This window comes from Pristiophorus japonicus, chromosome 11, assembly GCF_044704955.1.
Source record: "Pristiophorus japonicus isolate sPriJap1 chromosome 11, sPriJap1.hap1, whole genome shotgun sequence".
Classification (NCBI taxonomy): Eukaryota; Metazoa; Chordata; class Chondrichthyes; family Pristiophoridae; genus Pristiophorus; species Pristiophorus japonicus.
Window position 1 is genome coordinate 71,694,282 of NC_091987.1, and position 22,917 is coordinate 71,717,198.

General features: G+C 44.3%; 1 pseudogene; it reads left to right on the forward strand.

Moving 5' to 3' along the window:
- The first annotated feature begins 403 nt into the window (after window positions 1-403).
- LOC139275760 (large ribosomal subunit protein uL13-like) lies at window positions 404-795 on the forward strand (annotated as a pseudogene).
- The last annotated feature ends 22,122 nt before the right edge of the window (window positions 796-22,917 follow it).

Here is a 22,917-nt window from a genome sequence, read left to right on the forward strand (position 1 = left end):
TAGATATCAAGGGAATTATGGGTCTTCTCCAAACAGCAAAAGAAAACAAATAATATCTTAGTTTAGATCTCCCATGTGGCTCGATAAGAGTTTTATTGTACACCATGAGATTTTCTGTAGTATGTGGCTGAAGGAAACAGAGCTGCTAAGAATAATAATGGGCGTGATGTTATGCTCATAATGGAGAGAAACAAATCCTCAGTATCACTTCATGGACGGAAATTGGAAACAGTATATGGTAGAAAAAAATTTACACCAAACCTTCAAAGCAAGTTGATGCCATCTTAAGTCCATATTCACTAAAGGATCATTGGCCCTTTTCCTGGTAATTACTCATTGCAGTCATTAACAAGAGTGAGCTGTGGTTTCTCCATGGGGGCAAGAGGCAATAAGGTGGTGGTGGTCAGATGCGAAGAGCACCAAGCCGAATCTTTCGGAGGACTGTAAGAGGTATGTTGCCACACAAGACAAATCGAGGTCAAGCTGCCCTGGACAGACTGAAGGTCTTTGATGGGATCCCTCCTCCATATGACAAGAGGAAGCGCATGGTTGTGCCAGCAACCCTGAAGATTGTACGTTTGAAGCCAACTCGAAAGTTTGCTCTTCTGGGTGGCCTTGCTCATGAGTTTGGCTGGAAATACCAGGCCGCTACGGCCACTCTCAAAGAAAAGCGTAAAGAAAAAGCCAAGATTCACTATGAGAAAAAGAAGAAAGTTTTGAAACTGAAGAAAATTGCTGAGAAGAATGTTGAAACCAAACTGGGCTGTGCTAAAACAACATGGCATTCTTGTTTAAGATATTCACTTAGAGGCAGTGATGATAAAAGCTGTAGAAAACGTTAAAAAAAAAGTCAATGAGACCTGAATGTCTGATGTGGACCGAAATCGGAGATCTGAAATTCATTTATAAATACTCTCATCTGTTATGAACACTTCAGCATTGAATGAACATCTTTCTTTAAAGAACTCTAGAAATACAGCCTTGATATTAACAACCCCCCATACACACACATCCCCCGACCATGACAACGGCAGAGGGTTGGGGGAGGTTCACATGCTTTAAATGGGGAGGGAGTTCCCAAGATGCCATGTACGCGGATCTCGGTCGTGTCAGTGTCTCCCCCTGGAGACAGGAAGAGCAGGAGTGCCCGCCCCAGACCCTCAAGGAAGCCTTCGGCCTCCTCTTTGCAAATCGCAACCTCTCTCTATCCCCTACCATGATTGGCGACCTTCCCCGCCTGAGCTCCGATCTCTCACTCCCTCCCCACTCCCGATTGCCTGGGACCGACCCCAAGGGTCCCCGGCGTCCTGCCAGTGGTTTTCCCGCCCGACAACCGGCCAGCCTGATCATTTTTCTGGCTGCCCGGAGGAAATAGAAGAATAGAATTATAATGAGGTCCTGCTACTAAATTCGGCAGGACCTCCACATTCCTGGCCTTGCTGAATTTTCCCCATGCTCCCCGTATCCTCCCCATAAAAATTGGGATTTACTAGGACTTATTAGGATCTATGCCATAATTCTACATGTGTAGTAACTAAGCAGAGACGATTAGTTTATACATCCATTGTATATTGCTGGAACCTTGTCTCTTAAATGAGTGATCCTTGGATTGCAACCCTCTACATTGGAAAAAAAAGTGATTCTAAACTAGGGTTGCATTTGGGAAGGTGTCACCCCTTCTCCGTCAAAGATAGATTTTACACATTTTTTTCATTTTAGATTTTCACTAATCATTAAATGTGCCATTTCATATAATTATACAGCACAGAAGGAGGCCATTCGGCCTATCGTGTCAGTGCCGGCTCTTTTGAAACAGCTATCCAATTAGTCCCATTTCCCTGCTGTTTCCCCATAGCCCTGCAATTTTTTTCTCTTCAAGCGTATATCCAATTCCCTTTTGAAAGATACTATTGAATCTACTTTCACCACCCATTCAGACAGCGCATTCCAGATCATAACCACTGGCTGCGTAAAAAATAAATTCTCTTCATCTTCCCTCTGGTTCTTTTGTCAATTAAATCTGAGTCCTCCCAGTGGAAACAGTTTCTCCCCATTTATTCTATCTAAAATCCTTATAATTTTGATCACCTCTATTAAATCTCCCTATAACTGCTCTGAGGAGAACAACCCCAGCCTTTTCCGTCTCTCCACATAGATGGGATGTTTTATTAATGTGTTACAATAGGAATCCTATGTTTCTTCAGCATCAGTATCAGTCAAAGAGCAATTATTAGTACTTATATTTTTCTCATGATTTTCTACTAGTGGTGCTATAGTTTATATTCCCAATCTTCAGTGTCTTCAGAATATGAACTGTGACCTGCAATCATCACCAATCAAGGGTCTATAACTAGCTAAGAATAAGTCGATAGAAGTGCCTCAACAGAACTGTTATAACACAGGATGAAAAACATTGCAGGCGGCAATATAAATCCTGCTGGTTAAACCCTAATTTCTCTGGAGTCTGACACTGCTCTTTAACATGCAAGAAATACACCGTCTCCTGTGGGAGGACTGGGTCTGAGGGCTGAACAATGAGAACAATTCTTGCTTTGTTTCAGGGTGGCCCTCCATGTTCTGATCTTCAGATATGAGGTCACGACAACTATCTGGGCTTCCAAACATGATCAAGGGAGGGCAGGAAAGTCATGTCCAACTGGACTTCCAACATTTGTGCTTCAGATTCTTTAGAAGAAAAGAATAGGTTGAGTTTATTTTCCTTAAAAAGATGTTAAACAGAAATGGCACTCAAACTACTCAATACAGGTTGCAAACAGTAACTGGCACCAATTATTTGGGTCAGCTTACATAGGAACCATTTGATTCAAGCCAATTTCATAGAAACATAGAACATAGAAAATAGGTGCAGGAGTAGGCCATTCGGCCCTTCAAGCCTGCACCACCATTCGATAAGACCATGGCTGATCATTCCCTCAGTAACACTTTTGTGCTTTCTCTCTATACCCCTTGATCCCCTTAGCTGTAAGGGCCGTATCTAACTCCCTCTTGAATATATCCAATGAACTGGCATCAACAATTCTCTGCGGTAGGGAATTCCACAGGTTAACAACTCTCTGACTGAAGAAGTTTCTCCTCATCTCAGACCTAAATGGCCTACCCCTTATCCTAAGACTATGTCCCCTGGTTCTGTACTTCACCAACATCGGGAACAATTTTCCCGCATCCAACCTGTCCCGTCCCATCAGAATCTTGTATGTTTCTATGAGATTCCCCTCTCATTCTTCTAAACTCCAATGTATAAAGGCCCAGTTGATCCAGTCTCTCCTCATATGTCAGTCCAGCCATCCCGGGAATCAGTGTGGTGAACCTTCGCTGCACTCCCTCTGATACATCCTTACTATACAGTATAAATGCACACGAGGCCCATGCTTGAGAGAAGGTCAGTCTGTGACCTGTCCTTTATTCTTTAGCACTCAAGTGGGTGGAGCTTCCCCTTTTATATCTGAAGGTCCAGGTTAGGAGTGTCTCCCACAAGTTCACCACCTTGTGGTCATTGTTCTCACAGTGTACAACTTAGGTCAGATTATACATGGATTACAATGACAGTTGAATACATGACACCCTCAATAGCAAGAATGTCCTTCCTCAGATTATGAGACCAAAACTGAACACAATATTCCAGGTGAGGCCGCACTAAGGCCCTGTACAACTGCAGTAAAACCTCCCAGCTCCTATATTCAAATCCCCTAGCTATGAAGGCCAAAATACCATTTGCCTTCTTTACCGCCTGCTGTACCTATATGCCAACTTTCAATGACTGATGAACCATGACAACCAGGTCTCGTTGCACCTCCCCTTTTCCTAATTGCCACCATTCAGATAATATTCTGTCTTTGCGTTTTTGCCCCCAAAGTGGATAACCTCACATTTATCCACATTATACTGCATCTGCCATGCATTTGCCCACTCACCTAACCTGTCTAAGTCACCCTGCAGCCTCTTAGTGTCCCCCTCACAGCTCACACTGCCATCCAGTTTAGTGTCATCTGCAAACTTGGAGATATTACACTCAATTCCTTCATCCAAATCATTGATGTATATTGTAAAGAGCTGGGGTCACAGCACTGAGCCCTGCGGCACTCCACTAGTAACTGCCTGCCATTCTGAAAAGGACCCATTTATCTTGACTCTCTGCTTCCTGTCTGCCAACCAGTTCTCTATCCACATCAGTACATTACCCCCAATACCATGTGCTTTGATTTTGCACACCAATCTCTTGTGTGGGACCTTGTCAAAAGCCTTTTGAAAGTCCAAATACACCACATCCACTGGTTCCAGCTTATCCACTCTATTAGTTACATCCTCAAAAAATTCCAGAAGATTTGTCAAGCATGATTTCCCCTTCATAAATCCATGCTGACTTGGACCGATCCTGTCACTGCTTTCCAAATGTGCTGCTATTTCATCCTCGATAATTGATTCCAACATTTTCCCCACTACTGATGTCAGGCTAACCAATCTATAATTACCCGCTTTCTCTCTCCCTCCCTTTTTAAAAGTGGTGTTACATTAGTTACCCTCCAGTCCATAGGAACTGATCCAGAGTCGATAGACTGTTGGAAAATGATCACCAATGCATCCACTATTTCAAGGGCCACTTCCTTAAGTATTGTGGGATGCAGACTATCAGGCCCTGGGGATTTATCCTTCCTTTGATTGATGGAGATGATGACTGCAGTTCAGTCACAATGACAGGAGAAATTCAGATTGAATGTTTTGAGAGAAGGCCCAAGATTGTATCTCCAGACGTACAACCTGAAGGAACCCAAACTGGAGAATGGCTGGAGCAATGCAAACCAGACATTGTAAGTAGCACTCTGAAGCTTTGGAAGTACCAGGAATGATGCCTAAATCAAACTCAGATACAGAGCAAAGTAACAATAAGGCCCAATCAAATGAGATTGCAGAGCTGGGAGATGCAGTTGAAGCAGCTCCCAGTATCTCCAGAATGGGTGAGTAACCTGCCAATTTTAACTCCCGATCCATTCAGTTTTTGCCGGGCGAGTAGGCTTAAAATGATCTTCTTTTGTCCTGTTTTCTCCCCTTTTCTCCTGAAGGCATTGCCTTCTCATGGGGTATGGCTGTATGAACACAGGTTGTGCTGCCACACCTTACCCAAGTATCCATTCTTCATGCTTGTACCCTGGGAGTGAGTACTCACAGGCTGTTTATCCACTGGCGACAACACAGCTGACTCTGACCCTGTCCTCTCCCAGCATCTACATGTACATTACCAGCAGATCATTGGAGAGAAATCAGGAGATCCTTGGCTGATTTTTTCAAAACTTAACTGGGAGATCATTTAGAGTACCCTTTCTGCCATCCCATGGGAACACCACCACCTCCAAATTCCCCTCCAAGCCACACACCATCCTGACTTGGAAATATATCACTATTTCTTCATTGTCGCTGGTTCAAAATCCCAGATCTCCCAACTGAGCAGCGCTGTGGAAGTACCTTCACCATATGTGGTTCAAGAAGGTGACTCACCACCACCTTATCAAGGGCAATTAGGAATGGGCAATAAATGTTGGCCTTGCCAGCGATGCCCACATCCCATGATTGAATTTTAAAAAAACAGTTTTCTTAGCACAGGTCAAGGATCTAACATGGATCCTTAGTTGTACACTGGATAGTGGAGAAGTTAAATATATCTTTTGTCAGGATATTCCTGAATATTAAATTTATTAATATGCAATTTCACACACTTTAACAGGAAATGAAAGTTTAATCCATGCGATGAAATGTAAATTTTAAAGCAGCTGTTCCTGGTAAGTTTGGCGGTGGCTATGTGTGTGTGTCAGCTGAAGCTTTCCGTGGTATTTTGTAGTAAAAAAAACATAAAACATGATCTGCATTGTAGTGCAAGATGCAATTTAACAGCTGACAATACAGCATCTGCTATTGCGGGGATTGCGGAGTTCTGAAGGTACGGAGGAACTGACAGCAGAGTGATAGGATTTCATTCTGCAGCTCACTCCCAGAAGAACTCTGGTATACCTGGGAGCATTTAAACCTGCATTTCCATTCAACACAGCAACTGCACCATTTGATCGCAAGTACAAAATAATATATTGGGCATGGGGAAGTTTTCTCGGGGCAATTTTGGTACCGTCATTATTAAGACTGCACCAATGTGAATTAAAATAGATAGAAAATAGTAAAAAGCTGGGCCCTTTCTTTCCATGATGGTAACTTGTTCTTGACTTTCACACGTGTGCATTGGAATTAAAAGATCATCAGATTACAGGGTTTTGTGCAATGCTATAAATATATGAGTAATTCTTCAAAAGTTGTTAGTTCTGATACAGTCATCTGAAACTTAAAGCTGTTATAATCGTGCCCTCTGCTGATCAGATTTGTATGTGCCAGTAGACACTAGCAGATCAACTAGCTTATATTAGAAGGACTGGATTGGCCAGGAATTGCGTTAAAGCCGATAGGGACAACACTGTTAGGATCAGTTTACTGCAACAGAGCTGCTTGGATACTTGATCCAGTGCAAGGCTTCTATTTGACAGATATACATTCAAATTGAGTAACCTGTATAATGTTATCCTCTTAAAATGCTGCTTCTCCATGTCACAATCCATTAATTAAAAAATGCAAAACTCTAAACTAATTCCAATTTATATTTACCAATTCTTACTTACCTTTATAATGTAATTTCTATTATTTCTGAATATTTCTAGGTTCAAGTACTCATTAAACTTGAAATGCAATCTAAACCATGTCCTCTGCTACCTGATAGGATGAATTCCTTGGTCTGTGAGTTAATCTTGCTGTTTATTCTTTGAGCTGCATGCACCTAAATGTTGTCAAGTTACCAGTAAGCACATATGTAATGTAGGAATGGCAGTATGCACCTGATACTTTGGCATTCTCCAAGCCACACAAGTATAGTTAGAGAAAAATATAGCCACACGGCATTATTATACGTAATATAAAAGGAATAAAGTATCTGCACTCATCCCAATGGCAAAAATACCATGGATTGATTTTAACCCCATCTATCATGGGGAGTTAAAGCTGAGCAGGTTTCTTATCCGCTCAGAGCTCGTCCCTCCCACCCTCCCCTCCACCTCCCTACACACCTGTGATCTTAACGTGCAGGGTTCTGCAGGAGGCTGGCACCTCATAAAGCAGGCTGGAGGGAGGAGGGGGGGTCTTGTGAACTTATACAAATTGGGGTCCTATTACATCAATAGGATCGCGATTGCATATTAACCTGGGCATATTAACAGGCGAGGAAGCCTGTGGCAGGTAAAAACGGTTGGCATAAGAACATAAGAAATAGGAGCAGGATTAAGCTATTTGGCCCCTCGAGCCTGCTCTGCCATTTAATAATATCATGGCTGATCTGATCATGGACTCAGCTCCACTTCCCTGCCCGCATCCCATAACCCTTTATTTCCTTATCGCTCAAAAATCTGTCTATCTCCGCCTTAAATATAATCAATGACCCAGCCTCTACAGCTCTCTGGGGCAGAGAATTCCACAGATTTACAACCCTCTGAGAAGAAATTCCTCCTCATATCAGTTTTAAATGGGCGGTCCCTTATTTTGAGACTATGTGCCCTAGTTTTAGTTTTCCCTATGAGTGGAAATATCCTCTCTGCATCCACCTTGTTGAGACCCATCATTATCTTATATGTTTTGATAAGATTACCTCTCATTCTTCTGAACTCCAATGAGTACAGGCCCAACCTACTCAACCTTTCTTCATGTCAACCCCCTCATCTCCGGAATCAACCTAGTGAACCTTCTCTGAACTGCCTTCAATGCAAGTATATCCTTCCTTAAATACGGAGACCAAAACTGTACGCAGTACTCGAGGTGTGGCCTCACCAATACCCTGTACAGTTGTAGCAGGACTTCTCTGCTTTTATACTCTATGCCCCTGGCAATAAGGCCAACATTCCATTTGCCTTCCTGATTACTTGCTGTACCTGCATACTAACTCTTTGTGTTTCATGCACAAGGACCCCCCAGGTCCCTCTGTACTACAGCACTTTGCAATTTTTCTCCATTTAAATAATAATTTGCTTTTCTATTTTTTCTGCCAAAGTGGATAACCTCACATTTTCCCACATTATACTCCATCTGCCAAATTTTTGCCCACTCATTTAATCTGTTTATATCCCTTTGCAGATTTTTTGCGTCCTCCTCACAATTTGCTTTCCCACCTATCTTCGTATTATCAGCAAACTTGGCTACATTACACTCGGTCCCTTCATCCACGTCATTAATATAGATTGTAAATAATTGAGGCCTCAGCACCGATCCCTGCAGCACCCCACTAGTTACTGTTTGCCAACCGGAAAATGACCCATTTATCCCGACTCTCTGTTTTCTGTTAGTTAGCCAATCCTTTATCCATGTTAATATATTGCCCCCAACCCAGTGAACTTTTACCTTGTGCAGTAACCTTTTATGTGGCACCTTATTGAATGCTTTCTGGCAATCCAAATGCACTACATCCACTGGTTCCCCCTTATCCTTGTTACAGCCTCAAAGAACTCCAGCAAATTTGTCAAACATGATTTCCCTTTCATAAAACCATGCTGACTCTGCTTGACTGATTTATGCTTTTCCAAATGTGTTGGCATGTGTCGGGAAGGACGAAGAGGCCTAAAAGGTGAGTCATAAACTTTCCTTTGTGGGTTCAGGAGGAACCCCACAAGGAATGTCGCTGTCTTCCCCGCCCCAGAAGCCCTCCCACTCCTTCTCTCTGTGAGATCCTTCAAATATTCCCTTCCCGCCACTTACCTGGAAAGCAATAGACGGACAAGAGGCGACTCATCTTCAGTAGCCAGCAGCTGCTCTGTGCCCTTTTCCTGCTTATTCCATGCGAAAAGATCACTGGCGACATTTAAATAAGGTTAAAATTGCCAAAGACCTCCTGCTCACGTTGGCGGGCGGAAAATTAACTCGCCAGAGCGGTTCCTCACAGGATACCTGCTCCAAATTAAAATCCTCTCCGTTGTTTTGGAAACAACAATGTCTAAGCAAGTGGAAAGTGCAGCCCGGCAGATGGGCCTCATTCCCCCGTCCCAACAAACATCTAGCGTTTCATAAAAGGGAAGAAGAGTCTTTAATTAAAGTTAAAGAAATCCAAACATTACCCAGATTAAGCTCGATAAAATCAAGTTCAGTTAAGAATGAGCAAAGCTTGGGGAGAAGTGGAGATGAAGAAAGTGCGGTTACAGTCACGGCTGAATGAAGCCTGGTTATGAGCGTGCTTAATTGAACCTTTTAGAGCAGTGGCTATACCCTTCACCCATTATGAGATTTTTTTTGAAAAACACTTGCATGAAACAGGTTGACCATGTACACACATAAAGATTTGCTCGAGAATGCACTAATGCAAGGTGAGTTGTCTTCCATACACACAAATGCAAGATGGGTCTGCTAGGTCAAACAAACAACCTTTATTAAATTGAAACTGTTGAAACTTTTTCTATCTGCTTTTCATTCCTCAAAATCACCAGTTCAAAACCAGACAAGTGGCCACTCTTGTCAGATAGCCTGATCTCAGGCCCAATTCTGAGTAACATAGAAACATAGAAACATAGAAAATAGGTGCAGGAGCAGGCCATTCAGCCCTTCTAGCCTGCACCGCCATTCAACGAGTTCATGGCTGAACATGAAACTTCAGTACCCACTTCCTGCTTTCACGCCATACCCCTTGATCCCCCGAGTAGTAAGGACTTCATCTAACTCCCTTTTGAATATATTTAGTGAATTGGCCTCAACTACTTCCTGTGGTAGAGAATTCCACAGGTTCACCACTCTCTGGGTGAAGAAGTTTCTCCTTATCTCGGTCCTAAATGGCTTACCCCTTATCCTTAGACTGTGACCCCTGGTTCTGGACCTCCCCAACATTGGGAACATTCTTCCTGCATCCAACCTGTCCAAACCCGTCAGAATTTTAAACGTTTCTATGAGGTCCCCTCTCACTCTTCTGAACTCCAGTGAATACAAGCCCAGTTGATTCAGTCTTTCTTGATAGGTCAGTCCCACCATCCCGGGAATCAGTCTGGTGAATCTTCGCTGCACTCCCTCAACAGCAAGTATGTCCTTCCTCAAGTTAGGAGACCAAAACTGTACACAATACTCCAGGTGTGGCCTCACCAAGGCCCTGTACAACTGTAGCAACACCTCCCTGCCCCTGTACTCAAATCCCCTCGCTATGAAGGCCAACATGCCATTTGCTTTCTTAACCGCCTGCTGTACCTGCATGCCAACCTTCAATGACTGATGTACCATGACACCCAGGTCTCGTTGCACCTTCCCTTTTCCTAATCTGTCACCATTCAGATAATAGTCTGTCTCTCTGTTTTTACCACCAAAGTGGATAACCTCACATTTATCCACATTATACTTCATCTGCCACGCATTTGCCCACTCACCTAACCTATCCAAGTCACTCTGTAGCCTCATAGCATCCTCCTCGCAGCTCACACTGCCACCCAACTTAGTGTCATCCGCAAATTTGGAGATACTACATTTAATCCCTTCGTCTAAATCATTAATGTATAATGTAAACAGCTGGGGCCCCAGCACAGAACCCTGCGGTACCCCACTAGTCACTGCCTGCCATTCCGAAAAGTACCCATTTACTCCTACTCTTTGCTTCCTGTCTGACAACCAGTTCTCAATCCACGTCAGCACACTACCCCCAATCCCATGTGCTTTAACTTTGCACATTAATCTCCTGTGTGGGACCTTGTCGAAAGCCTTCTGAAAGTCCAAATATACCACATCAACTGGTACTCCTTTGTCCACTTTATTGGAAACATCCTCAAAAAATTCCAGAAGATTTGTCAAGCATGATCTCCCTTTTACAAATCCATGCTGACTTGGACCTATCATGTCACCATTTTCCAAATGCGCTGCTATGACATCCTTAATAATTGATTCCATCATTTTACCCACTACCGATGTCAGGCTGACCGGTCTATAATTCCCTGCTTTCTCTCTCCCTCCTTTTTTAAAAAGTGGGGTTACATTGGCTACCCTCCACTCGATAGGAACTGATCCAGAGTCAATGGAATGTTGGAAAATGACTGTCAATGCATCCGCTATTTCCAAGGCCACCTCCTTAAGTACTCTGGGATGCAGTCCATCAGGCCCTGGGGATTTATCGGCCTTCAATCCCATCAATTTCCCCAACACAATTTCCCGACTAATAAAGATTTCCCTCAGTTCCTCCTCCTTAATAGACCCTCTGACCACTTTTATATCCGGAAGGTTGTTTGTGTCCTCCTTAGTGAATACTGAACCAAAGTACTTGTTCAATTGGTCTGCCATTTCTTTGTTCCCCGTTATGACTTCCCCTGATTCTGACTGCAGGGGACCTACGTTTGTCTTTACTAACCTCTTTCTCTTTACATACCTATAGAAACTTTTGCAATCCGCCTTAATGTTCCCTGCAAGCTTCTTCTCGTACTCCATTTTCCCTACCCTAATCAAACCCTTTGTCCTCCTCTGCTGAGTTCTAAATTTCTCCCAGTCCCCAGGTTCGCTGCTATTTCTGGCCAATTTGTATGCCACTTCCTTGGCTTTAATACTATCCCTGATTTCCCTAGATAGCCACGGTTGAGCCACCTTCCCTTTTTTATTTTTACGCCAGACAGGAATGTACAATTGTTGTAATTCATCCATGCGTTCTCTAAATGTCTGCCATTGCCCATCCACAGTCAACCCCTTAAGTATCATTAGCCAATCTATCTTAGCCAATTCATGCCTCATACCTTCAAAGTTACCCTTCTTTAAGTTCTGGACCATGGTCTCTGAATTAACTGTTTCATTCTCCATCCTAATGCAGAATTCCACCATATTATGGTCACTCTTCCCCAAGGGGCCTCGCACAATGAGATTGCTAATTAATCCTCTCTCATTACACAACACCCAGTCTAAGATGGCCTCCCCCCTAGTTGGTTCCTCGACATATTGGTCTAGAAAACCATCCCTTATGCATTCCAGGAAATCCTCCTCCACCGTATTGCTTCCAGTTTGGCTAGCCCAATCTATGTGCATATTAAAGTCACCCATTATAACTGCTGCACCTTTATTGCATGCACTCCTAATTTCCTGTTTGATGCCCTCCCCAACATCACTACTACTGTTTGGAGGTCTGTACACAACTCCCACTAACGTTTTTTGCCCTTTATTGTTCTGCAGCTCTACCCATATAGATTCCACATCATCCAAGCTAATGTCTTTCCTAACTATTGCATTAATCTCCTCTTTAACCAGCAATGCTACCCTACCTCCTTTTCCTTTTATTCTATCCTTCCTGAATGTTGAATACCCCTGGATGTTGAGTTCCCAGCCCTGATCATCCTGGAGCCACGTCTCCGTAATCCCAATCACATCATATTTGTTAACATCTATTTGCACAATTAATTCATCCACCTTATTGCGGATACTCCTTGCATTAAGACACAAAGCCTTCAGGCTTGTTTTTTTAACACCCTTTGTCCTTTTAGAATTTTGCTGTACAGTGGCCCTTTTTGTTCTTTGCCTTGGGTTTCTCTGCCCTCCACTTTTCCTCATCTCCTTTCTGTCTTTTGCTTTTGCCTCCTTTTTGTCTCCCTCTGTCTCCCTGTATTGGTTCCCATCCCCCTGCAATATTAGTTTAACTCCTCCCCAACAGCACTAGCAAACACTCCCCCTAGGACATTGGTTCCGGACCTGCCCAGGTGCAGACCATCCGGTTTGTACTGGTCCCACCTCCCCCAGAACCGGTTCCAATGCCCCAAGAATTTGAATCCCTCCCTGCTGCACCACTGCTCAAGCCATGTATTCATCTGCGCTATCCTGCGATTCCTACTCTGACTAGCACGTGGCACTGGTAGCAATCCCGAGATTACTACTTTTGAGGTCCTACTTTTTAATTTAGCTCCTAGCTCCTTAAATTCTTTTCGTAGGACCTCATCCCTTTTTTTACCTATGTCATTGGTACCAATGTGCACCACGACAACTGGCTGTTCTCCCTCCCATTTCAGAATGTCCTGCACTCGCTCCGAGACATCCTTGACCCTTGCACCAGGGAGGCAACATACCATCCTGGAGTCTCGGTTGCGTCCGCAGAAACGCCTATCTATTCCCCTCACCATCGAATCCCCTATCACTATCGCGCTCCCACTCTTTTTCCTGCCCTCCTTTGCAGCAGAGCCACCTACGGTGCCATGAACTTGGCTGCTGCTGCCCTCCCCTGATGAGTCATCCTCCCCAACAGTACTCAAAGCAGTGTATCTGTTTTGCAGGGGGATGACCACAGGGGACTCCTGCACTATCTTTCTTGCACTGCTCTTCCTGTTGGTCTTCCATTCCCTATCTGGCTGTGGACCCTTCTCCTGCGGTAAGACCAACTCACTACACGTGATACTCACGTCATTCTCAGCATCGTGGATGCTCCAGAGTGAATCCACCTTCAGCTCCAATTCCGCAACGCGGACCGTCAAGAGCTCGAGGCGGATACACTTCCCACACACGTAGTCGTCAGGGACACCGGAAGTGTCCCCGAGTTCCCACATGGTACAGGAGGAGCATATCACATGACCGAGCTCTCCTGCCATGTCTTAACCTTAGATACCCTTAAATTGGTAATAACAATGTTATAGTTCACTTACTGATATAAAAAATAAAAGAAAAGCTACTCACCAATCACCAGCCAATCACTTACCCCATTGGCTGTGACTCTTGATCCAGTTGCAGAGGTGCTCAATAATAAGCAATGGCCCGACTTTCCCTCTCTCCATGTGGGGAAGTGACTAGCCTGTACTTGATGCAGTCTCTCATGGTACGACTGCAGTTGCCACATGGGGAACTGAGGATGTAATGATTAATAGCAGTCCTTAATTTAGTACCATGGTTCAATAGTCATAAATAGTCTTATATAAAGTTTTCCAGCAGTGTTTAAAGTGCATTCTAATTTACTTCTATAATTTTCTTCCAAGAAAATTCAGTACTCAAATGGTTAATCGGATAAACAAGAACTAATCTCTTCGATTAACGAAGCATAATTTTTTTGTTGCAATTTGCAGTCCAACTGAAGATTCCACTGAAGTCCATCATCTCCATTTTAATCCTTAATGCCCTTCAACAAATGTCTCAGCGAGGGTTGTGACAAAATGTGCAGTGGAATTTACAAGCTTCTGGATTTGGCTTGCTTGGGTGTAGAGGAACCCTATGATCACACGCCCCAGCAGAGTCCAGAGATTCTTCCCTGACAACTGTGATGCTTGCATGGGGATTCGATGACAGTTGTGAGGGTATCACCCTGCTCTCTTCACACACGAATCGGGTTTGTCATCAGATTCAGAAATGCTGGAGATTTATGGCCTTTCCATTGCTCTTTTCCATTGATTTTTTTTCTCTCCATCTCAACTTCTGACCCGATGACATTTAGAATTCCACGGTGTTTATTTACTTTTTCCAGCTGCTGCTTTTTCCCTTTCAATTCAAGTTTTTTAACATATACAGTGGAGTCCAGAAAACACCTGCTCCAACCATGGTATTGCAATGTACCTGTTCCTGTTCACGCCTATCACAAAAAGGTTATGATCCAAGGTGTCAGTGGGGATGTTGCATTTTATCAAGGATCCAAAGATAGCCAAGGATCATCATCATCATCAAAGGCAGTCCCTCAGAATCGAGGAAGACTTGCTTCCACTCTTAAAAGTGAGTCCTTAGGTGTCTGAACAGTCCAATACGAGAGCCACAGTTCCTGTCACAGGTGGGACAGATAGTCGTTGAGGGAAGGGGTGGGTGGGACAGGTTTGCCGCACGCTCTTACCACTGCCTGCGCTTGACTTCTGCATTCTCTCGGCAATGAGACTCGAGGTGCTCAGCGCCCTCCCAGATGCACTTCCTCCACTTAGGGCGGTGTTTGGCCAAGGACTCCCAGGTGTCAGTGGGGATGTTGCACTTTATCAGGGATCCAAGGATAGCCAGTTAGCCACAAGCTATAAGCTATACAATGGACCACTTTTAAGTCAATATGGACAATGATTCTGAAAACCCAGAGGGTGGAGAGCCTGATTTCCAATGGGTAGAGCAGAAATTTTGGGAACGTTGTTACACCACAATTCTACCTCATTTGGAGTAAAAACAGAATATGCTGGAAACAAACAGCAGGTCAAGCAGCATCTGTGACAAGAGGAAGGCAGAGCTAACATTTCAGGTCAATGACCTTTTGCTAGAACTGGGAAATGTTACAGCTCATAAGGGGGAACACAGCCAGTGAAAAGTGGTGGGGAGAAAAATTTTAATGGTCTGTGATTCGGTGGACGACAGGAGGTGATTAAATAACAGAAGTGATAATAGTATGACAAAGGTTGGCAATAATAAGAGAAATAAAAGATGTATCTGAGACTTAGAGGATTTGTAAATGGTTACAACAGAATAGCAGAGGGGAGGGAAGCATGGGAATTCGGCAGAACTCCGCTAGTTGAGGTCTCTGAAAAGGCCCTGAACCTCTACGGGACTAAGATAATCAAACTCATTGAAGTCAATGACAAATAAAATCAGGTGGAGTGTGTTATGGGTGGCCGATTCACTACTGTCCATTTTGCACTCCTGCCATGACTCGACTGGAAGTTGAAGAATTTTCTGGCTAATTTATTCTTTGGCCCAGACGGGCCTGTGAGCACGTCAGATGGAGTGACGGTGGGCTGCTTTGCCTTCCAGCAGAAGGGTACTGTTGAAGTCGCTTGCAGGTGCAATAAGCTTGCCTGGGTTATGCAAACGACCTCAACCTGGATTTGGAATGGGGCCTCTGACTTCAGGATAGGGTGGATGGGGATTCTGCTCTAATGCTCTTGCACCAGGGCGTGAGGTCACACTACAGCCTAATTATGATGAACTACGATTGAACCAAACCTCTCATTGTCAACTGATTAATTATTATTCAGTGCTTTTTCATTCAGTTTTATCCCACTATCTCCTGTCACTGCCCATTGAAGATCTTGCTGCAAGTCCTTCTATTGGGGACTGGCAGTAGGTTTTGGGACCTGGTATCTCCATATTTACTATTAATGTTGCTGGCTGACACACATAGAAAGTCAGGATTCAAAAAGGGCAAATTAAACCAGACTATCATTATGATGATAGTTTTGCCCTTCCACGAGGTGGAAAATCATTACAGTGCCATACCATCCTGTAATTCAAGCAAGATCTGAAGAGACTCGCCCAGCATGAGTCCAATCTCTGTCTGTCCAAAAACATCATGACTTTATAATTGAAAATAACATGTTCAACCTTTCTGTTATTGGATGCATTTAGATCGAAAAATCCCTTCATGAAGATTTCTCTCCCTTCTATTGTCTTTCTTTCCTTTTCTCCCCTGGTTTCAGTAACGGGTGCACCAGGTATCATGCAAACGAGAGGGCAGAAGGCTTATTCCCAGTCATCGTCAATGTTGTTCATTGATCAGGTGCATGAGAGAGAGAGTTGGTGTGACTGATCCATCAATTGCCGTTCCCTCCCTGTGGATGAGCAACTGGCATCCGTTTAGCCTTTCCCCCAGCTTGGCACAATGAAGATCCGAACCTTGCACTGAAGCTCCACTGGGTTACAATGCCCAAACCCAGTCTATTCATAGTTACATCCCTTTTGAGATCAATTATCTCTCCAGAGCAATATTTTCACTTAATAAAATGAAGTTGCAGTGTTTCACTGTATCTGCATATTTAACATTTTAAAGCATTTTATTCTACAAGGAGCTGTTTTCTTTTCCTATTAATCAACTACCATGAATTCTGCTTTAATATGCATTATTGAGGAAGTATTATCCATATTCCCAGTGTCCTCAGGGATTTGTTATGGCTGTTTGCACATTTTCCAGCAATTCAAGCTTCACCTGTAGCACTAGAACGTATAATGCGGCCCAGGAAGTTGACCTCCTCACCTGTGGCTTTCAGCAGATGTTGCTGCTCCACAGGTGTCTTTGTCTCTATCTACAACCTGCCAACTCTTGGATACAGCAAAATTCAGGATATATACATTTATGTCCAAGATGGGTAAAGATTGACAGACAGGAAGACAGACAGATATTAAAGATGTGCGGTGCGACAAAAATATTGTGTGTAAACCTAACCTATAGATCGGCTAACTATGAACAGTGAGACAAATGTGTAAGTTGACAAAATCAGGCATGATATAACAAATACACATGTTGCCTAATTTTAATCATTTTGAGCTACCCTTTTACAAAATGAGAGTAACATATAAAAAGTCAAAATATTCATCTGTGGACATCCTGTCATTAGTTTCCAACTATAATAGTGTGGTGCACATGTGTATGCAATTGATGATTGCAACCAACAGCTATAATCTATGTCTGTCTGTCTGTCTGTCTGTCTATCTATCTATCTATCTAACTACCTACCTACCCACCTATCCACCTACCTACCTGTCCATCTAACTATCTACCTACGTCCCTACCTGTCCACCTACAATATCACGGCATGGGGAGCCAGTTCATGTGCTACAGGATCTGCCTGGACGAACTATATGGCATATTCTTGATTTTCACGACTGTTTTCAGCCTTGGTGATATTCTATGGATCTTGGGCTTTCACTTAGGTTTCTTCATTGAAACAATGTGGGATTATGGACTATAGGATTTTTAACCACCACAAAGACAGAAAAATGGGATTGCAATTCAACATCTGATCTAAATGACATTGGCGCAGTAGCAGTGTTCTCTTTAGCTTGTACTGGGATGTCAGCATTTGTTTTGGGCTGAAATGTTCCCTTCCCCCACCTGCCATGTTAGCAGGTGGTTGCTTAATCCACATACAGGTCCAAGCCAATCATTGTTTCTGAGAAAAAAGTAAATAGTTTTTTTTTTAAACAGGTGGCGGTAAAGTCAAGGTGACCAGAAGGACAGGATGCACTGGGTTTTGTCAATATGAGACTGAACAGCTTCCAAAGAGAAGTGACACTGCAACTCTACACTGTTTGTGAAAGTAGATCCCAATATTTTGCAGCGTCCACTCCCCCCAGCCCCGCCACCTCCCCACATTGGACTGAAATAGAGCTGCTATTTTTCTTGCTGCTTGTGCGTGCTATTTCTAACACTCCACATATGTCCCCGATTGGGCAAACTGCATTGACATACCACCGCCAGCACAAGCATCAGCATTGCCAAGCTTATTTTGAGACAATTTACGCCAGTTATCAATCAAGTTTTTAAAGGAGACAGGAAAGCTGACAAGTGGACACAGTTTTCAGCTGGTGGTACCACAAAACAACTCTTTTTGAAATTTTAAAGAGACAGACTACCTTAAATTGACCTACGTAAGACAGGTTTCTTTTTAAAACAAAATAACAAATAAATGAAGTCAAAAGCTACCCTGCATTTCATTTTGTTTCCATACAACTATTCGTGAGTTCAGTGTTGAGAAAATGGCTGGTGTGTAAATTGTGCAGCAGTAAGAAAGACACTAATAATAAAGGTATTTATAACTATTCAAGAAAAATAAAATTCAAAATGGATGTGGTAGCAAAGATTAAATAATTGTAAACTTGTATAAAGTATTGATTATGTTAATATCACACAAGATGCAAGTTATAAACTACATTCTATAATACAAATGGCAGAATGCAGGTGATATTCTGCAGGCCAGTGTTGAGCCTATGAGAAGGCTTGGTGAGTTTATTAGGTAGAATAAGGAATAGTTCCATTTTTAAACAGTCCTTGAAATAAAACAGATATGTGCAATTTTCGCTTGTCTGCAGAAGCTTTAATAAGTATGACACAAAGGCAAAAATGTAAATTAGTTGCAAATGCCATGAACAAAGCAGATGTGAGCAGCAATGGCTGTGGCATCATCTAGTACCATCAGGACCAATCTTCCCCTTGCACTTAAAATATAACATTTTATACATATTCTGCTAATGGTTTTTTAAGGAAAGGAATTTATCAATGGTTAATATTTTTCTGTTTACATGGCTTCCATAGTAATGCAGTTGTACTATTTTTAAATAGCATGCATCGATTTGTTGGCATCATTTTATGTTGTTCTGGCTTCTCTTTGGTCTATTCAAGGCAGCAGTCCTTGAGAATTCAGACAGACCCTGACACCCAAAAATAATTTCTTCAATGCTTCCACCCTCCTTAGAATGCTGGACATGTGGCAGAATAGCAAATTTTAACCCCCAAAAATTACTGCGTTTGAGTCGAGTGGGAAGTAAAATTGTAAAAACTCTCAAACCCGAACCCAGCCCACCTCGAACCCATCCACTTCCGTATTTAACAGAGCGGGATTGGGGTCGGGCAAGCAACCCACTCCCAGGAAGCGAGTCATTCATTCAAATATTTTAATGAGGCTGCACGCCTCAGATTTGTTTGTCTGTTCCAGCTTTATCGTTGGCCGGCCGGGTTTCCTGGACCTCGGGAATCCCCGCAGTTAAAAGGAAGCGAGGAATGCTAGATGGTACAAGTAAGCGCTTTTCCAGCACCGCATGTAGGCCAAGAGGAGCAAAAGTGCTTCCCCCCTGCCCCACCCCGCCGGTGATCCGATGGCCTACCATTGTCCTCCACAGCCCGCGATGTCCTCCTGCCACCCCCCCCCAACCCCCATTTCCTCCATGGGCCACACACGATCTTCTCCCCTACTCCCCTGATCTCTGCGGCCCCAAATCGATGCCCCCTCCCGATTCCCGATCTCTTCCTGCCCCCCCATCGATGTCCTCTGAACCATGACCTCTCCCTCACTCCTCTCCGTTCCTTGGTTGCGGCCTAGTGCCGAAGGCCTACCTGCCCAATAGCCAGCCAGCCTCTCAATCGGGCTGTCTGCGGCCGGGATACAGAGTCCAAAAATGGTAATCAGGTCCTGCCATTAAATTCGGCAGGATAGAGGGGCAGCAAATCTGCCACCAAGCACACACCCCATCCATGCTCCCTCCCCACCTCCCCATTAATATCGGGACCCTTATGTCTAGCGCTCAAATTACACAAATTCCAGGAAATATGTTAGAGGGAATATTTCCTTCATTTACATTTATTTACTATATGCCAGCCTAGATGTGGACACATTCTGTAGTGTAGGACATGACTGTTCAAATCCTCATCCATGCCTTTGTTACCTTTAGACTTAACTACTCCAACACACTCCTGGCTGGCCGCCCACATTCTACACTATGTAAACTTGAGGTTATCCAAAACTCGGCAGCCTGTGTCCTAACTTGCTCCAAGTCCTGTTCACCCATCACCCCTGTACTTGCTGACCTACATTGGCTCCCGGTTAAGCAACATCTTGCGTTAAAAATTCTCATCCTTCTTTACAAAGTCTTCCATGGCCTCATCCCTCCCTATCTCTGTAATCTCTTTCAGCCTCACAACACCCCAAGATATCTGCGCTCCTCAAATTCTGCTCTCTTGAGCATCCCTGATTATAATCGATCAACAATCGGTGGCCGTTGTGATACATTCTTATGACATCACTAACAAACACACTCTACAAGATGGTTCCAACTGCCATCATGTGATCTTGTCACTTGATCCTTTTATTGTATTTAGCATAGTCCACTCGGGGGAGCTCTATTCATCATAGACAGTCCCTCAACATCGAGGAAGACTTGCTTCCATTCTAAAAGCAAGTTCTCAGGTGGCTGTACAGTCCAATGCGGGAATTACAGTCTATTACAGGTGGGGCATTCAGTGGTGAAGGAAAGGGTGGGTGGGGAGCCTGGTTTTCCGAGTGCTCCTTCCACTGTCTGTGCTTGATTTCTGCATGCTCTCGGCGATGAGACTCGAGGTGCTCAGCGCCCTCCTGGATGCTCTTCCTCCACTTTGGGTGGTCTTGGGCCAGGGATTCCCAGATGCCGGTGGGGATGTTGCACTTTGTCAAGGAGGCTTTGAGGGTGTCCTTAAAACGTTTCCTCTGCCCACCTAGGGCTTGCTTGCCGTGTAGGAGTTCCGAGTAGAGCGTTTGCATTGGGAGTCTTGTGTCGGGCATGCGGACAATGTGGCACGCCCAACGGAGCTGGTCGAATGTGGTCAGTGCTACGATGCTGGGGATGTTGGCCTGATTGAGAACACTGACGGTGCATCTATCCTCCCAGTGGATTTGCAGGATCTTGCAGAGACAGTGTTGGTGGTACTTCTCCAGCACTTTGAAATGTCTACTGTATATAGTCCACGTCTCTGAGCCATATAGGACGGCGGGTATCACTACTGCCCTGTAGATCATAAGCTTGGTGCCAGATTTGAGGTCCTGGTCTTCCTCAGGCGACCGAAGGCTGAGCTGGCACACCGGAGGCGGTGTTGGACCTCGTCATTAATGTCTGCCCTTGTTGATAGTAAGCTCCCGAGGTATGTAAATGGTCCACGTTGTCCAAGGCCGCACCGTGGATTTTGATGACTGGGGAGCAGTGCTGTGTGGCGGGGTCAGGTTGGTGGAGGACCTTTCTCTTACGGATGTTTAGCATAAGGCCCATGCTTTCGTACGCCTCGGTGAAGGTGTTGACAGTGGCTTGGAGTTCGGCCTCTGAGTCGTCCACGTACTATAGTTTGATGACAGAGGATGGGACAACCTTGGATCTAGCCTGGAGGTGGCGACAGTTGAACAGGTTCCCATTGGTTCTATAGTTTAGTTCCACTCCAGCGGGGAGCTTGTTGAGAGTGAAATGGAACATTGCAGCAAGGAAGATCGAGAAAAGAGTTGGTGCGATGACGCAGCCCTGCTTGATCCAGGTCCGGACATGGATTGGGTCTGTGGTGGACGCGTTGGTCAGGATCTCAGCCTGCATGTCGTCACGGAGCAAGCGGAGGATGGTGACAAACTTTTGGAGGCAGACATGCTCAATTACAGCCATGCCTTCAGTTGCCTGGAACCTAAGCTCTCCACCTCTCCACCTCTCTATCTCTCTTTCCTCCCTTAAGACATTCCTTAAAACCTACCTCTTTGACCAAGCTTTTGATTATTTGCCGTAATTGCTTCTTATGTGGCTCAGTGTCAATTTTTTTTGGTCTTAGAACACTCCTATGAAGCGCCTTGGGACATTTTACTATGTTAAAGGTGCTATATAAATACAGGTTGTTGTGGCTGTGAAACCAGGGGGGAAGTGCACACAGGAGGGAATGCAGGAGGGTGTGACCACCCCGACCAGCACAGAGCCACTAAAAAAATCAGTGGGAAGGGGCTTGGTAATCTCGGCTGGTATTTCCCAGTTATATGTGGAGGCAGCAAATCATCTGCTCCAACTACATTTTGAAGCTGTTAAGCCTCCATTGGATTCATTTCACAATTAAACCCAAGAGCAGCCCAACCATTACACAATGTTAGGTAGGAGCTGTGTCTAACACACAGATCAACTAAAAGCGATTCTTTCCTTTTAAGAGGAAATAACATCAACAGCAGGGGAGCACAACGCATCCAACACTTGATAAAGTTCTCACCCAAAGAGGAACGCAGCCAGAGAGTGGTGAGAATTGTCAAATCAACCTTCAAGTACCTAATAAATCAGCACAGCCTCTCTTTTTATCACCAAAAGTGCTCATCTGCAGCCTCCTGCTAATATCTAAGTAAACAATGACATTCAAACCTGTTAACTTCCCTAGTGATTGGACCCCATGCTCCTACCCCCTCCCCCCCCCCCCCCCAGTGATCCAATGGCCTCCCATTGTCTTTCAAAGGCCACAATGTTCTGCCACCCCCCCTCCCTCCCATTTTCTCCTTGGGGCCCCCCACGATCTTCTCCCCTCCTCCCCCGATCTTTTCCTGCTCCCCATTGATGTCCTCCCTCTGAACCATGACCTCTCCCTCCCTCCTCTCCGCTTCCTGGCTGCGGCCTGGTGCTGAAGGCTTACCTGCCCAATAGCCTTTCAGCTTCTCAAGCTCGCTGTCTGCGGCCGGAATACTGAGTCCAAAAATGGTA